Source organism: Melopsittacus undulatus, chromosome 3 (assembly GCF_012275295.1).
Source record: "Melopsittacus undulatus isolate bMelUnd1 chromosome 3, bMelUnd1.mat.Z, whole genome shotgun sequence".
Classification (NCBI taxonomy): domain Eukaryota; kingdom Metazoa; phylum Chordata; class Aves; order Psittaciformes; family Psittaculidae; genus Melopsittacus; species Melopsittacus undulatus.
The window spans coordinates 112,606,961-112,624,860 of NC_047529.1; the positions used below are offsets into that span (position 1 = coordinate 112,606,961).

A 17,900-nucleotide genomic window follows, 5' to 3' on the forward strand; every position below is an offset into this window, starting at 1 on the left:
TGAGCCCCAGCTGCCTCTCAGTTGGCTGAGAAAGGTGTCAGCATCAAAGGGCTATGAGCCATCCGCACATTTTCATGCTCCACCCCGCTCAAACACTTATGTGTGGGGGTTAGAAAGCAGCCAAAGACGAGGCGAGCTCCGACGGGGGGTGAGCTGCGGCCTGCCCGAGGAGGCTCCGGTTGACCCCGCCTCGGTGCTGGGCTCCCTGCCCGAGACCAGCGGCCTCCATTGGGGGGTCTCCGTGGGGGGGGTCTCCATGGGGGGGGGGGTCCCCGCGGGAGTGAACGCGGTGCGCACCGAGCCGCCCCACACCTCATCCCTCTCCGTGCTATCACAGCACAGCGAGCGAGGAGCCGCCGGAGGCCACGCCCCCTTCCCCCCGCAGCCGAGACCGGCCCCTCGCTCCCTGATTGGCTGGCGGTGATGTCATCGCGAGAACATACGGGTCCTGCGTGCCGCCCGCCGTGGGATGGGAGGGAGGGGGCGCGCACCTCTTCCCCTCATTGCCCAGCCCGCAGCCAATCAGCGTGCGGAGCGGCGCGCACCGGGGCTCGCTCCGCCGGAGCCGGCCGGCCCCTCCCCATCGCCCCGCGGCCCCGCTTGATTGGCAGCGGCGACGGCCAATCAGGAGAAGGCACCCAGCGGCCGAGTCACGCCTACTTGGCAGAGCGGCGGCCGGGGAGAGCGAGGCTGCGGGAGTGGCGGCGCCGAGAGCCAATGGCCTGCAGGCAAACGGCGCCGGGAGGGAGAGGATGTGGTGGGGAGGGCGGTGGGAGGGGCGAGGGCGCTCTCTGACAGCCGCTTCCGTCAGTCCTGCCCCGGCGGCGAGGCCGGGTAAAACGTGCGGAGAGAGGCAGAGTCCGTGCGGTGGCTCCGTGACTGACGAGAGCCGCAGCCAATTGTGACCAAACACAGGGGAAAGGCCCAATCGGGAGAAAGGTTTCGGGCGGGGCTGGCGGGTGAGCGGCGAAAGGCTCTACCAATGACACCAAAGCAGGGTAGAGCCGGCAAGGCGAGAGGCCAATGGTCACTGGGGTGACAGGGTGAGCGACGGCAGCGGCAGCCACTAGACTGGGGAGGACGCGAGGCGGCCCGGCCGGTAACGGTCGCGGGGCGGTGGGGGCGGGTCCGTGTGCCGTGCCCCGCCCGCCCCTCCCGGGGCGCTGTGACGTGTGCGGTGGGGAGGGCGGGCCGAGCTGCGGCCTCTGGGACAGGGGCTCCCAACATGTCCGCGCTGCTGGCGGCGCTCGGAGTGCGCGAACGGGAGGCGACCGCGGCCGGCGGCGGCCAGCGCTGGGCCTGAGGCCGACACAGGGTCCAGTCACCCGGGCCGGGCCCTGCAACGGCCTCCTGGGGCTCGGACGCCGGGGGACGCCGGCGCTCGTCCGCCGACAGGTAGAGAGGTTAGGGCCTGCCGTGGAGCACGGGCGAGTGGGTCGTAGCCGCGCCGGGGAGGGTGTAGAGGGGCAAGGGTCCGGGAGGGCAGGCCGGGCCTGGGCGCGCATGTTGCCGAGCGGCGGGGCCTGCGCGGTGCCGTGGGAAGTGGGGGCTGGCAGCGCCGGCCTGCTCCCGGGGGGCGGCGGGCAGGGCCTGCTGCTGAGCCTCCCCGGGGGGCGGGCGCCGCGCAGGCCCGGCCGACGACTCTTCCCTCCGGGGGAAGAGAAAGAGGGCTGGTGGCCGTACGGGCTCGGTCTCCATCCCAGTGGGGGAGCCGGGGCAGGCGCACGGGGGAGGAACGGCGAGGAAGCGGCGGGGAAACCGAGCCCGCGGTGTAGCTGGGGATGGGGGCCGGCTGGCCCGCCCTCCATGGGGCGGGCCGGGGCGGTGGCAGAAGGCCCGGCGGGCCAGGCCCCGCACGCCGACCGCTGCGGGTTGCGGAGCGGGCCGGCCGGGCCCCGCGTGGGTAAGGCGGTGTGCGGGGAGGGGAAGGGGCCTGGAGGCGGCTGGCAGACCGGTGCCTGCGTGCGGAGCACGGTCTGGGCGGCCGGTGGACCGAGCCTATGCACGTGTATTGGCCGGGGCTGGGGGAGTGGCGGGGTCGGTGTTTACCGACGGGGTGGGGTGGTGGGAGGTGGCGAGCTGCGGAACGGCCTTGGTGTTGGAGCGGGAGGCTGCCGTTGGGTCTGAGTGCTGGTGACGAGGTGGTGGTGTGCAGGGGGGTGAAGTCACAGATGGGCAGTGCCTGGGTGCTGCCTCTGGCGCGGAAGGGGAAAGAAGTTGAAGGCAGTTCTCCTCTGTAGTTTGGGACTCGCTGGCTCTGTGAACCCACTGGATGTAAACGTGGATATGCTTTTACTGTAATTTGTGGCTAGTTGAAGGCAGGGAGTCAATTTGATGGGCTGGAGGCAGCTGGAAAAATCTCTGTTGCTTTGTGTGCTGTGGTAGGTTGAGGGATGTGTTTGTACTGTGGGGATACAGACGGTGCGTGAAACCACATGTATTTAGGAATAGTGGTATATGAGCGCCTAAGAATTTAGGAGTGATAGGTAAACAATACTGTGTGTGTTGTGAAAAGTAAGGTGATAACTTGGCTGGCTTCTGAGTGTTGTGGAGGAGGGAGGCTTTGGGTGGTAAGCCTATGTACACCTTAAAGGAACAGTGGTAACAGGTTGCTACAAGGTTCTGAACTTGTTTTGTTTGGTGGCCAGTGTGGTTAGACTTAATGTGAGAGACCTTCGTGTGTAATATGAGATGGTATGTGGACAGAAAGGCACTCATGTTCCTGCTGCGTGTACATTGGTTTGCTGCTTGCACGGAGAGCTGAGAGGGATGCCTGCCTGTCACCAGTTCAGAGAGCCCTGTTTCTCGGGCATTGAGGCTGTCCCTGTGCTGGGAACATGAAAGGTACTGTCAACTGCTGTCTCATTTGTTGGTGAAACTGAAAGGCTTTGTGTTGGATGTTTGTTGTTTGAGCCATTGGATACAAATTGGAAAGCGTGTAGCAAATGCCAGGTGGTGTTGGGGTCATGATAGTGCTGTTTGGAGGAAAGCCTGTAGGTACCTGTGTTTGTGACAGGTGTCAGGCAGTATAAATTTCTGACTATAAGGGCATCAATACACTCTTGTGGGTAGATTTCCATGGATCATAAGAAAGTGAGGGGACTTGGGTGAATATGTAGAGGTAGAAATGAATGGTGGAGTCTTTGACAGATTTGTGTACCTTTGAAAAAGGAGGAGCTGATGAATTTTTTGGGATTATGCATATACAGGGTGAAGATTGTTAGTCTATGTATATGTGTGTGTATCAGGGGAATGGCATTTGTGCAAAAGGGAGACTGGAGTTTTTGTATTGCTGAGTTAGTGGGACCTCTAGCCTGTGTGTGGAGAGGAGGCAAGTGGTTTTGGCTGGGGCTAGGAGAAGTTGAAATGGTGGGGTGAAGAGGTGATAAACTGGGTCTGGTGTCCCAGGTATGTCCTGAGCAGGTGGGAGGCTGTGGGGATTCTTCGCTCCTCTTGCTATGGAGAGAAATGTTTTGTAGTTGTGACAGCCAGTGGAAGCTAAAAACAGACCAAAAAAGTGAATGAAGATTGGGCAATTTGTGACCTTTGTGAATATAATCAGATTAAAGGAGACTACAAAACAGTCAAGGGGTTTCTGTTTAAGGTGCTTTTTGTCTGCTTCATTCTTTTTGTTCCACTGGCTAAATTTGCTGAAACTAGCACTTGTAATGGTGTTGATAGGTCAGCAACACTTAATGTGGTGTAGACAAGCCCCCATATATGTGTGAGCTCGGGCTCAAATGTCTGCTATATATATATTTATGATGTGTGTTATATATAACTTTATACACTTTAACTGAGCACATGTATCCAGAAGGTATGAAATCTTTTGTATTGAACATACACTTGCATTTGAGAGGGTTAGTGCATGAACATTTGAGGGTCAGAGATGTGTGAAGAGATGATTCATTTAGAATGGAAAGCTGCTTGGCTCAGGTGGAAATGAGGAAAAATTGCATGTGTGTATCTGATGTTCTGCAGCTTTGTAATGGCATTATTTGTTTACACAGCCCCTTTTCTCCTGCTCTGCACAGATATTTAGAGGAGGTTGTTATATAGGATGATGATTTAATTAAGACACATAAGAAAAAGATGAGGGAAAATCAGAATTAATGTTGTATGGAGAGTGCATAGAACTATTTTTCTGTTGCAGTAGTTGTGAGGTGGCCAGTTAGTGAGGTAAGAAACTAGAGAACTATAGAAAAGAGTAGTCTTTGTAGTAATTATCCTGGGTAATCCAGTTCCCCTCTTGTCTCCAGTGTGGAATTAGCACTGTTTACTTAAACTTTTCCAGCGGTGATCACTGTGTGCTTCTGACTTACTAAACTTGAGACCCTGTCTTGCAGAAATATAAGCCCATCACAGTTGAAATTAAATCTTGTGAAATCTGTTTTGAGCATAGTCTTTTAAGGTGCTCAGTGTCAGGAACTACTGCTCTCAGAAGGGGCAACTGAGAACGAGTATTTATTACACGAATGTGTTGCCTCCATATTACAAAAAAAAAGGGAAAGACAGTAAAAATCCACTCTTAATATTGTATCTAAATATTGGTGTCTGTGAGGTATTATAACTATGAATACCACTCTTTGGAGCATGGTTTATTCAGACTGCAGGGAGGGATGGGGTTGTATGTTCAGAAAGTAATGTCAATCTTGAATGCAGCAAACTGCAGCATACCTAGCTAAATGCTGCCATAATGTTCCTAGGAGTATGTGTGGGTGGTTTTTCATTTGTATATTTTGTTTGTTGGGTTTTGTTTGTTTCAGAATTTATGTGTTAAAAAGAAATAAATTGAAAGTGATCATTTGTTACTCTTGGATCATCTGTCCAGTAGGAATGCTTAAATCTGCCGCACAGGCCTAGTGCTGTAGCTTTTGAGTGCTAAATAGCTGTTCTTTTCCAGTCATCACTGGAAGACAGCTAGCTTACCATTGGTTTTTGGAAGCAAAATCTCTTCCAAGTGAATGGGAAAGCCTTGGTGAAAGAATGCAAGCTCTGCACTCCATGTATGGATTGTGGAGAGTGATTACTGCAACAGGTCATGCATATCTTTGTGTTTCTAGTATTTGTTTTCTCTAATGTAAATTTTTTTCTGCCCACCACCCTGACTGCATCAAGGATGCTCTGTTTGTTATTTTCTCTTAATTCTGACAACATTGTACAAACAGGTTTTCTCTCAGTGAAAAAGAAGTAGCAGTCTTCAGATTTTGGGCCTCTTAACAACCCAAGTGAGTTGATCTGAATATTGGCCTCAGACTGGAGGAGAGCAATGGTTGTTCCTTTGGAAAACTGTTAAAATAAAAGTTTTTTGCTATCTTGGATCCTTCCCTCTCTTTCTCTTCTCTCATTCTGTTGTTTGGTTGTTTATGATTGATCATCTTCAAGATTTGGCTTATAGAGGTACAAAGCGTGCACTATGGCTTCTTCCTTCTCACTGTGTGTTAGCAGTGTGAATGCAGGATAAATGTTTTATGAAACTTCAAGGAAGGTCTGGTTTAGCCCTGATCTTCAGCATATTTAGTATACATAAAGCCATCAGGGAATTTAACTTAAAAATCTGGACAAGTCATTGCAGGTTCTTAATGGGGGGTGGAGGGGAATAATGAAAAAGGCACCCAAACTGAAGTAACAGACTACAGAAACCCAGAAGAGAGAAATTGTTTGCATTGACAATGGAAGATGTGTCCCAGGTGCAAGAACAAGGATGCTGAGTTTCCAAAAAGATCATCAAACCTGTTTAACAGACAAACTTGCAAACTTCTAAGCTTTTTGGCTGGTGTCTTTCAGTCTTGGGCAGATATACCTAGCATGGGAAACGTTGGTCAAACTGCCTAAAATCTGGCAAATGAATCTTGTACAGATTTGTCTGTGCTAAAGCCAAGTAAAAATACTGAAGAACTAATGAGTGCCACTCAAAGGAAGCTCGTCTGAAAACCTTTGCATGAGATGGTAAGAAATAAGTGAGCTTGTGTAGCTTATCTCAGTTCCTTACAATGAGCAGTTCAGTTCATCCCAACTTCTTGAGACGTTATTGGCATGATGAAACACAAGGGTTGCCAATGAGTGTAGGTTAAATTAATCTTCTGGCTCCCAGAAAAATTCCATTGGGAGAGAAGATGTTTTAATGTAGAAATTTATAGAAGGGACAATGCCATATCTCGGTGGACAGCAGCCATTCTTATAATTTCAGAGGAAATTATTCAGGCTCAGCTATTGTTCTGCTAGGAAAAATGTCACCCACAACTCTTTTTCCCCATGCACCATTAGTTTCTCATTAACATTACTTCAGTGTGTTATTTTGGCAGAAGTTCTCTTAATCTTTCATGGGAAGTAACCTTTTCATTGAGTTTTCTGTCAAATAGTACAGCTAGGTACTTAAATCTATTTTCACAAGGGTTAACAGGAATTCAGCTCAGAAAAACAGCATTTAAAGATGTTTCAAACTAGTCTACTGGAGAGCTTAAGATGGCCCTTTAGTATCTATGGTGATGAGAAGTCAATGATCACAAACTTCAGTTAGAAAGGAAAGCGTAGGTCTTTCTTAGCAGTTTTCAGGGGATTAGTGTGTTAACAGAAAATGTTGTCTTCAGTAATCCTAGTTCTGTGCCTGCCCCCCAGTGCAGGAAGTTGACCTTTACTGAATGTAGAGCAAACATGGCTCTGCATTGTTAGTATATGAATTAATTGTTTTTATCAAGGACGTAATGAAGTGAGATGATAATGATTTTGTTGTGTAGAGGAGGTAACACTTTATTGTAATGAATTCATACTATACTGTTATGCCCTGTTCTTGGTAGCTTATCTGTCTTACTAAAGCCAGTATTGTTTATTCAAAACTCACTTGCATTTAACATTTCGTGTAGCAAAAGAAAACTTAGCGACTCCATCAAATGTTGGAGTTATTTGTAAAGAACTGATATTTTGATTCAAGTGGAAAACTGAAACAATGAATATTATGTTTGTCAGCTTATTTCAAGCAATAACAACAAAAAACTTCTAGGTAGCTTTGTTGGTTAAGCTGATGTGCAAGTAATATAAAGCATGATTGAGCACATGCTACTCTACCTTTTCTATCACCAGCTACAGTGGAGCCATTGATGTGGGTTATTGGGTTGCATTTTCAGTGCTACTTTAACAGGTTTATGAAACAGGAAATGTAGGTGTTGCAGGAATTGTGTGGATCCTTGGGGTTTGTTTAACTTCATTCAGAGAACTTTCCTAGACATATTCCACTAGCTTGTGATACTCCTAGGTCCAAAGGGGTGGAAGTAAAAACACGTGAGTGGTAATACACTGCTGCTATAGTTACTCCAGGAAAAGGAACACTCAAATTCACAGTGCAGCCTAACTTTTTAGATGTGTGTTGGCGGCTTAGTTTAGTTACTACTGCTTGAAGGCTCCCTTAAGTGAATAGGCAGTACAGACTGGGTCTCTAAAAAGCATGCTGGGGATTGCAGAGGGTGTTGGTCTACGTGTGGTGCTGGATTCTGCCTTCTCCTGCCTCCAGAGTGCTGTTGTCAGGACTGCAGAAACTGTCTTGCTGCTCTTTGAGTAAGGATTGTTTGTTTATCTGAACAGGTATCTAAGTCTCTGTTCCCAAATTATTGTCCCTAGTTTTGAAACTGTGTGTGGAAATGGCTGGTGTTAAGAGTACAATAAATTCTAGAAAGTAGTTCTTTCAGTTTGACCTCAGTTAATCAAGAATGAAACTAGCTGTGTGAGCAACAGGTTATGAAACCTGACTTCCTGTGGCTTTGTGTCTTTGGTTGGATTTTTCTGGGTATACTGTATTGTGAGCTATGAGAGTATTTTCACGTGTTTGGGGCACTATCTGTCCTGCTGTCCTGTACGGGAAGTTGGTTTTTGGTAACATAGCTGAGCTGCTGCTGCACTTGTCCTGAAGGGGAACTAATTTGGGCCTCTCTCCTTGATCTGACTTCTATTTCCACAGAACTCACTGGACCAGATTATCTATGAAATATTTACCCTTGTGTTATCTTCTGGACTGAGGCCAGTTTCAATAAAACTTGGGGGGGGGGTGTGGAATGACACACACAGTGGCTTGGCTTTCTAAATTTGTAACTTATTTTCCACTAATGTTATCTCTTGCTTTGCTGTCTTTTTATATTTACCACTATTTAACATTTATTCCAGAAGTGTTAGTAGTATTCTCCCTTCTCCCCCAGCATTCCAGGCAATGTATCTGGAAGTAGAAGATTAGGTTCCTAATGACAACAACTTAAGGGCTACTAAAAGTCTTCTCTGTAGGATAGATAAAGTTTTTAAGAGTATCCGCATGCTTATTAAACCACCTCTGAGTAAATACAGACAGGTCTAAAGTCACCTTTGATATGTATTGTAGCCTTTTACAATACACACTGTTACCACATATGGTAGTTTTGGACCATGATTCTAGGAGAAGTGAATGAAAGTTTTGAAAATGAATGAGGTATTGAAGTCTCTGAAGGAGACCTAGAGTGGATTTTGAAGGTGGTGGATTAGGAATTGGAGGGGGAGGGGACTTGTGTTTTTGATTGCCCTTGTGACCTTGAAAAGCTGCTGAAACTGTAATCTGCTTTGAAACTTCAGATGAGAAGTACTGTACTGAAGTGATACAGTACTGTAGGCTGAGCTCTGAGTTCTGTCTTCAGTGTATAAAGCTGAAGAAATTGTTCCTTTTGCTTCCAGTTTAAGTGGGTCTATACTCAAAGCACTGACTTCAGAGAGCTTCTGAAAAGGTATGAAAGGTAGCACAGATACTACTCAGATACTGTGTCCTTTCTGTTCCTCTCTCCATTTCCCTAGTATAGTAATAAAATACTTGTTTTATTTTTTCTAGTTCTCACTGTGGTCAAAAGAATACCACTTTGTGCACAGGACCTTACTTCAGATATGGTACTAGTTGCAGGCATTGGTTTCTACTGTCCAACATTTAAAATTTGATTCTTTTTGGAGCATTGGAGGAAAAACTGTTTATGGCCCTTTTTTTCAAGAAAAGGGTCCTCTTTAATATGCGTATTCAAGACAAAGATTTTTCGTATTTCAGGGGTTGTAAAACTGGAATCCAGTCCTAATAGAGGTTGTCTGTTGACTCTCTGAGGTAGTCAATGTAGATCAGTCCTACATCTTAGAAGGCAAAAGCAGCTCCATCTATCTCAATAGAGCGCCAGTGCACAATGTAGTCTGCTAAGACTCATGAACATCTCACTTTGTGTGTCATACACAAGAACTGAAGTGATGCCTCTAAGAAGGTTATTAATAATGTCTAATTAAAGGTTGGATTTACAGGCATCTTTAGTAAGTATTATCCAGTAATTGTGAGGCTACTACATACAGGTATATTAAACTGACTCCTCAGATGTGATGCTTATCCATTTGCTAGCTTGTCATGCTTCTTGCATCTTTAGCACTCTTTTAGGAGATATATTGCAGCAAGGGATTTCGTGTTTCACTTTTCCTTTTCTCTGAAGTGATGTCTTTCCTGCTGTTTTTCTTACTGATTGCTTAACCTGGTGGATGAATTATTGGAATCATCCAAAGTCTAGGTTGTGCCTGATTATGTTACTCTGAGGAGTGCTTTTTCTAAGTTAGTAGAAGGTTGTGCATAAAACTTCAAGTAGTAGGGGGTTTATACATAAGCAAAAGGGAAACAATCTTGTGAAAACAATAGCTAGAGTTGGGGGTAAGGGCACGTGTATGAAACCTGTTTGTAAATCCTCCATAAGTGCACCACAATTTGAACTGCTTTTTAAAAGATAACCTAGAAGTTCATAGGCATTCAGTCATTTAATAGATGTTTTAATAATAGCAACAGCTTGTTTTTTAGGGAGGTTTTACAACCAGCCCTCCTTTAGGTTCTGTGCATCTCCTACAATGTTAAGAAACTGTAAGTAGTTTTGGGTGTCTCTCTTTTAATAGTCATTTGTGGACCCAAAAGAAAGACAAGCATACCATTTTTGTGGACTATTATGATGGAAAGAGAACATTCCACTGTGTTTGCTAGAGTTAAATAGCTGTGCAGGCTCCTCTGCAGGCAGACATTTGAAAGCTCATCTGGTTTTTATAAATGATAAAGGCTATAGTTTAACATTTTCCTGTGTTTTAAAAATGAAATAATACTTAGGCTTTGTGTGTGGCATGGAAGAAAACCATTGTTAGTACTCTGCCAGAGTGATGTTGGTTTGCATCCTATTTTTTTTATCATAGTAACCAATAGTATTTATTTCACTTCTGGTTTTCGTTTGGTTTGCCTTACGGTGAACCAAGTCTATGCTTCTGTATGTTTTATTACTATATTTGAGTGTAAGAGTGAAGTTAAGAGCTTTTGAAGACCAGTATCTAGCTTGTGACATTAAATCCAATAGGATGACTTCTCACTTTCTTAACCAGAATGCACTAAACACAAGCAATTCTAGACCAGAGAAGAAATCTAAAAATACTTAATGAACTCAAAATAGTAGCTATTGTTAACCATAACAGCGTGCCATGTGGTTTTGACTATTGCTGTGCTATTGTTTTAATTTAAGGAAAAACCAGGATTCTGTCAGCTTAGAATATCTGGCTTTGGGAGGGAAGAGGATAAGGTTACAGACTGTCAAAACAACTTATGATTTAACAGGAAGTAAGGTAGGGCTTGACTTATGGAGTCAGAAGGGAAGAAATAAAATTCTAGTACAGGTCAGGATTCTTGAAATGAGCCTGTGGGCTGCAGTTGCCAATGGCAGGGAATAGAATTTAACCCAGTCAGAAAAATGTCACTGGGGAAAGTACTCTGAAATTGTTGGGTTTGGGGTTTTTTTTTAACCCTCTATTAATTTATAGTTGGAAAGTAGTTGCCTTGAAAAATACTGTATATTTTCAGATATATTTAATGACCATCCTATTTTCAATCTTAAGTTTTCCCTATTTTTAAGTCTGTATAGAGGGAAAGGAAGCCTCATCTAGGAAAAGCACTGGTCAGTTACTACTTGTTTGGGGTTACCAGATTCAAATGTGTTTGTACAAACAAAAACTTGGGGTAAATTTCATAACTTGAAAGGTGTCTTAAGGTTTGTCCAGACTTGAAACCTGGTTATATTGTCAGTTCCACAAATAACAGCACCCTAATGTTGAAAACTACTTGGTATGTCTATGTTGTCCCTTCCTCCATAGGTCTTGTTTGTTTATTGAAGCACTGATTAAAACAGCCCTTGCATACAAAGCAGACATGACAGCTTAGATCTGTCACGAGTTGTCAGATTTGTGCTTGAATCTTTTCTAAAGTCAATCAGTCCTAGAACACTGTATTGGAATCTCCATCATCCTTTTCCTCTATTTATCTGGTTTTAGCAATAACCTAAAGCTATCAGGAGTACAAAAAGAACTGGTGAACCTGGGCTACCTATGAGCAAACTTTCTTCTGCACTGTTTATTTTGTTCTGAGTTCAGAACTGTTGATTCTTTCTACTTACTGTTTGTTCTCTCCTTTCTTTGGGTCAAAGTCTGTTACTGCAAGAAATAAACTGAAATAAGGCAGGAGAAGAAATAATTGGTGCTCTTAATGAGGAAGAAAAATATAATACTTTCTAAAGAACTGAAGCCATAAATTCACCGAAAACTTAAGCTAACCCAGACAATACTTAAGTAGGCAGAGCACGTTACTCACTGAAGGGTATTCTTCCTTATTCTCTTATCATAGGGTTCTGTTTTGTATTCATTTGTCAGTTCATAATGTGAAAGATTTTTATCAGCAAATATGCAACTCCTTATTACAAAGTTCTGCTGTCTGCTGCTAGCCTACTGTAATTGCCTTTCAGAGGTATCATGACTCTGATACTGGCATGGATGAAATCTAACAAGTATAAGTTGACCACTGACATTTGTACTGCTGGGAGAAATGTAGTGGGAGCTTCTTTGTGTTAGTCTTCAGTCTCCTTATATTTATTGATGTGTGGTTTATTTGAGCTCATTTTCTCCTGGTTTTGTGTCCCTTCTTGAGAAGGGCTGGGGTGGATGGGAGAAAATTTAGTCTATAATGCTTTTTCCTGAACTGTGTAAATGTTGGCTGTGGCTTTTTTTGTTTGTTTTTATCCTGAACTTTGTCAAAAGCCCTGCAAATAGAGGAGAAAATAGTGCATGTCATGATCTATTCTTATTATGGAGTGAAGGTGCCATAGAATTGGCAGACTTGCATCACTGTTACTGAGGAAGCAAGAGTTCCTGGAAAGTCTTTGAGTGATTGAAAGGATGTACTTGGCTAAACTACTGTCTTCAGAGAAGGAAAGGAAAATTAGAGTGGGTTTATGTGACCCAAATAATTTTTCTATTAAGAGTGGAAAAAGCAGTAAGTCTTGTTTGGTTCAACTGCCAAAGGGTAGTGCCTTCAAAACGCTAGAGGCAGAGCAAAAGTAAGCCCATCTCAGTTAAAGTAGTAGCTAGTGTGTAATTCAGTTGAAGCCGAGTTTTTAATTCTGAATTTCTTCTATATTGATTTCTAGTCATTAAATCTTTTGTTACCACAGTGGGAATGGTGGGCAGTACATATATTTACATCCTTTGTCAGCCAGGCACTGTTATTATTTCTTTTCAGATGTTTAAAACCAATGGATGTAACATCTTAGAGGCTGGCTTGCTTGATGTACATAAGAGACAAAACCAAAGCTTATATTATGGGGAGTTGGCTCCCCCTACCCAAACAGCTTTCTGTTACATGCTGCCTAGTTGGTGAGCATCTGGTATTCCTCTTTTTAGTTTAAAGTCCTTAGAATCATTTGTTTGTGGGTTTTTTCATTGTTTTTTGTTTGTTGGTTTGGGTTTTTTTTGCTATTTTTCAGTGTTACAGTGCAGAAAAAGAAATCTCGTTAGGCTTCTGCTCAGGCATTTGCTTCTGGAACCCACTTGTGATCCTGACTTTCATTGTAGAAAAGGTTCTTGTATAATCAGCTAAGTATATTAGTGCTGTTGTATTTCTGCAGCCTTCTGACCATGTGCCTTTCTTCCTGCTCATGCTGATATTTGGCTATGTCTCATCTCATGGTGAGAGTTACGTGATGTATGCATGTCTGGTATCTGTTGCTGAGGTTAATTTTCTTCTAGATCAGCCTCTTGAATCAATTTGCTGCATGAGAATATGAGGGCAACTACTGGTGCAGAAGTTGGAGTAGAAAATACACAGGGCGGGAGGTGAGCTTACAGCAATTACTGGTTTAGCTTAGCTTATATTCTTGTAAGACTGTACTCTGAGATGTTTCAAAGGAGGTTCTTCTAAGGTATAGTTATTAGTGTTGGTTCTTAACATTAATGGTTTGGATACCTGATGAGCTGTCTTGTGAGTGCAAGTCCTAAACTTATTTGGAAGGCTACTGGTGATGAAGACTGTACTGGGAGTCACATAGCTGTGGCATTTGCTGCAGTGTCACCAGCCATGTTGCAATCCTAAAGTAAAAGAGCACTCAATTAAAATGCTGATATTAAAACTTGTATAATAACTAAATTAAAAATATCCATATCTTCCTTTGGATTTTCCCCAAATGCATAGCCTGCTACAGATGTTGATGTGATTCCCTTCACAGCAGTCATTCCGGTTTAATTAAATATCAGCACTTGCTGACAAGAATATTTTTATTCTGTAAGCACATGAGAATACAGAAGAAAATGAAACTTTACATAGCAAAGGTCATGGTAAGGAGTTTGTTGGAAAGTTCCTGAGCAAGTCAAGCTGTTTCTCTGTGCTTTTTGTCACGTTTGCAAATTTCCTTAGGGGATAAGATGAGCCTCTGCTCATCCACTGTGGTTTGTCATTGTTCACTGCTTAATGTGGACCTGGAGTATCTTATCTGCTCCCTTCTTCAAGCACGTTTTGGGGATCTGCAAAGGGACTGAAGTATTTAGGATGAAACATGAGTAATGTCATCACTGGGAGAGTCTAGAGTTGGCAGTTATCAGGCACTGACTGTTTTTGTGTCCAAGAGTTCCTGTAGTTGTTCATGTTCAGGGGTCTCAAAGTGGCTTGTTTTTTTCAATATAGGCAGGGAGAAATTAAACCCATCTGAAAGTGTGTAATCCATCTGAATTTCAGAAATGCCTTCTAATGTGCATAATGAAATATGCTTAAGTTGTCTTCGCCATTTGCTAGTCTTCCCCACTCCTTCCCTTTCTCAGCCACCAGTTTTTATAACATACTAGGTACAGTTATGAACACCAAGTTTTTCCTATCATAATCTCTGCTGCTATTACCATCTTGTTGCCAGATACCTTGAAAATTAGCCAGAAACTCAATTGCTTGATGGCTGTGCTCTCTTGTTGAGACCTGCTTATTTTTATGCTCAGAGGTTTTAGATTTTAGCTTTGGAACGTTTGAATCCTGCAAACTGTTGAAACCAGAGATGGTTCCTCTTCACTGTTTCAGGCATCCTTGCTATGTTGTGGAAAGTTTTCTTTATTATATTTCACTTGGTAAAAGCATTAACTACTGCTTTACTTTGATAGCAGTGCCGGTAATAGTTTGTATCAACCTGTAGCAAAACATTTCTGGGCCCTCCTAGAAGAAGGTGACTGGAAGTAGTCAGCATGGCATTACCAGGGGTCAGTCATGCTTGACCCATCTGACTACCTTCTGTCAAATGACTAGGTCTTCAGCTGAGGGGAGAACTGTGGATGTTTGTGGTTTGGTTTGGGTTGTTTTTTTTCACTTTGACCTTAGCAAGGCTTTGTAGTGTCCCACAGCATACTCCCATTTACAGTGTGAATGGATGACTAGATACAGTTAAAACCAGTTGAAAAGTTGTCTCAAAGGGTAGCTGATAGTTCATACTGTAGTTACAGCTGGAGCTCCTCAAGGGTCTGTTGTGACTTACTTTTTATTTTAATGTCTTTATCAGTGACGCAGTGGAATAGGTGGAATGCACCTTAATGAGGTTTGTGGTAAACACACAACTGGGTGGCTTAAAGGCAGGGCAGCCATCCTAAAGTACTCAAAGTCTAGAAGAGTGGGCCTATTGGAATCTCACAGAGTTCAACAAGGTCAACCGATGCTAGAAGCATCAGTAACCCTGCAAAGCTACAAACTGGTTGGAGTGTAGCTCTATGGAAAGGACCTGGTTCTGATGAACAGCAGGCTAAATACAAGTCAGCACTTCCCCCTGTCAGTAATGAAAAGAGCTTTATTCCCCTTTCGCTGGCATTTGTTCCAGATATTCCCAGGCTGCATCTGTAATACTGAGTGCAGGCTTGCTCCTGTTCTCTTTACCCCAAATAAGACCAACACTGATAAACTTAGGGCAAGTCCACCAGGATGTCTAGGAGCTGGAGTATGTGACCTCAGAAGGGATGCTGAGAGCTTTTTGTGGCCCTGTTTCCCCTGGAGAAAAAGTGCTTACGAGGGTCCCAGTATGAACCATCTGGTGTATACAGGGATGAATACCAAGATGGAGCCAGTCTCTTTCCTGAGGTGCACAGTGTTAAAACAAAGAGGCAGTGGTTGTAAATTGAAATGGGTGCATATATGTTGAAAAGTTTTTACAATAGGGATGACTGTTAAGAAATTATAGGAGGTAAGACTTTGAGAAGGAAGTTGAACTGGATGACCTCTTAGGTCCCCTTCACTCTGAATCATTCTATGTGAACAATCACCCATGGCAGGGACCTAAGTGGTCAAACTAATCAATACAGTTTGTTCCATTTGAAAACTTGATTCCTTGTGTGAGTGACATTTATTTCAAGTGCTCCTAAATAAAATAACTTAAACATCATCAGTTACTCTCTTTGACTGTTTCTTCTATTAAGCATTTATTACGTGAAATCGCCTATTTAGAAAGCATGGCATAAGCAAGGTACATTCATTGAATAAGTTCATTTTATCTAAGAAAGGAAAAAGATTCCTGGTGTTGAAAAAGAAGTTTGGGAATTCCATAGTGATCAGTATGCCTTGTCTCTTGCTTGCCTTCATACATTTTTCCAAACCTTGTGATAAAACAAAGCAATTTCTGGAGCATTTGTTGTTTGAAGCTACTGGTGGAAAGAAAGAGACTGGAAAAGGAAACTAAATCACAGTTTCTCTGTGATTGATTCACTTTCCGCTTTGCCCAGGCCTGTGAAAAAAAGCTGTCATCCCAAATGCTGCATGTAGACATCTCCAAAATAAAGGTTTTAGGTAAATTCATGCTGCAGAAATTGTATGCTGGTGTAGTGGGCATAGTGGGTTTAAGTATGATAGTCTTTCTCGTGTCTTTGTGAGAACTTCATTTATTTCTTTGTAACCAAGATGATTCTGGTGAATAGTCAGGTGTGTTTATGCTTTTGAGTTTTAAGAAATTTGTAGCGTAACAGGCTTCTTGGTCATGGTTTCTGTGCTTTAGATTAATTTGAATCTCAGCTTTTTAGCCTTTTTTCTCCTTTGAGTCTGGGAACTGGATACATTCTTGTAAATGACTGCATTAGTATGCCAGACTTTTCCATCCTCTCTGCACTTGAACAGGCATGCATATACAGAAATGTATGCAGCCTTTTTCTCTTAGGTGGTTTACATATTCCTGGTTTGGAAATGGGTTTGCTCACATGTGATGGTGGAATGTATTGATGGTGGGAGTTTCTTGGCAAGTAGTGGCCATTGAAGCATGTAGTTCAGATCATTTCATACTTTCATCTCTGACAAGTGAAAGGCATTCATGTGATATTTTGTTGCGTAACCGTAGACAGCTAGGAACTTCTGGACTAATGTGGCCGTTTACAGTGAAGTTGCTACTAAGCAGTTCTTGAATATAGTGTTGAACTAGCAGAGAAATTGGTCAATTCTTCCATCTTGCTACTTTCAGACTCACAGGCTCTTCTGCTCTATTCACCCCTTATATACTAGGAAGAGTCAAAAGTGAATCTGTATCAGAAGGACAAAAGATCCGGAAGAAATTTTACTTTTGTACTACCTTTAAGGTAAGACTGATCAGATGACAAAAAGCATGAATACCAAGGCTTGCAACGTGGTACTACTTCTGCATTCTTGGCTTCTTGCATATTACACTTATTTCTGCAGAGTATTGTGAATATGTATTATTAAATACTCCTGCATATTTCTCTGGAAATACACTAATGATCAGAGGCATATAAGCTCTAGCTGCAGCTGTGTTCCTTAACTAAAATAAAGTATGTTGCTAGTTGTAACTAATGTTTGCTGTGCAAAGCTGTCTTTTGGGTAGCATAGGTGTTCCTACTTGTAAAACTGGTACACTGAGTTGCATGATATAAAATGGCATGTCTTTCTAAATTAGCAGTGCCTTAGTAACTCTTTCTGGTTTACTTTTAGGTCCTGTGCTTAGCCATTTGTAATTTCTCTGTGAATACAATATTGTAGCTCTTGAATACGTTTTTAGTCGCTTTCCAAATCTCAGGATGTAACTGGGAATCAGCTTGCTGTGCTTTGGAAGGGGTGTTAAATACATTTCTTTCAGTAAAGCCATAGCTTCAAGCACATAAACAGTTGTCATCTGTCTGCAAGTTAGAGCACCAGTGAAGTGGTAGGAGCCAGTAGCATCATCTGTCAGAGTGATACCATTGCCTTCAGCTTCCATGCACAGTTTAACTAAATGTCTAATAATATTTGTTGTGTTGCTCCCACACTGCGCCTGGATGGATATCATAGTGGAGGGAATATTGCTAGGAGTAGGGGGATAAAACCTGTAGCAGACCAAGTGGAATTCCTGCCAGGGGGACCAGTGCTGGGGATAATGTTGACTGGGGTACCTATTTATGGCATTCAAGGGCAGAATTGAAAAAGTAGTAGAGAGATACAGAGAGGCACATAGCTATCCCTTGCCAAGACAGGAGTTTGTGTAAGAAGGGGAATACAAGGCCATGGTATCCAGCCATTGAACAGATGGTGGAGACATTCACATGGAGTCACTTAGAAGGACGTAGGAGATGTTTTGGGG

At 43.5% G+C, this 17,900-nt stretch overlaps 1 protein-coding gene across 4 annotated transcripts in view; it reads left to right on the forward strand.

Moving 5' to 3' along the window:
• The first annotated feature begins 1,176 nt into the window (after positions 1 to 1,176).
• PPM1B (protein phosphatase, Mg2+/Mn2+ dependent 1B) overlaps positions 1,177 to 17,900 on the forward strand; it is a 60,840-nt gene continuing 44,116 nt past the window's right edge. Inside the window, exon 1 of one of the 4 annotated variants that reach the window (XM_034060507.1) lies at positions 1,177 to 1,395. The gene's annotated coding sequence lies outside the window, so the exon portion shown is untranslated. Of the gene's footprint in view, positions 1,396 to 1,804; positions 1,904 to 17,900 lie in introns of those variants that run through there. The other 3 variants (XM_034060504.1, XM_034060506.1, XM_034060505.1) reach the window with 3 other exon arrangements.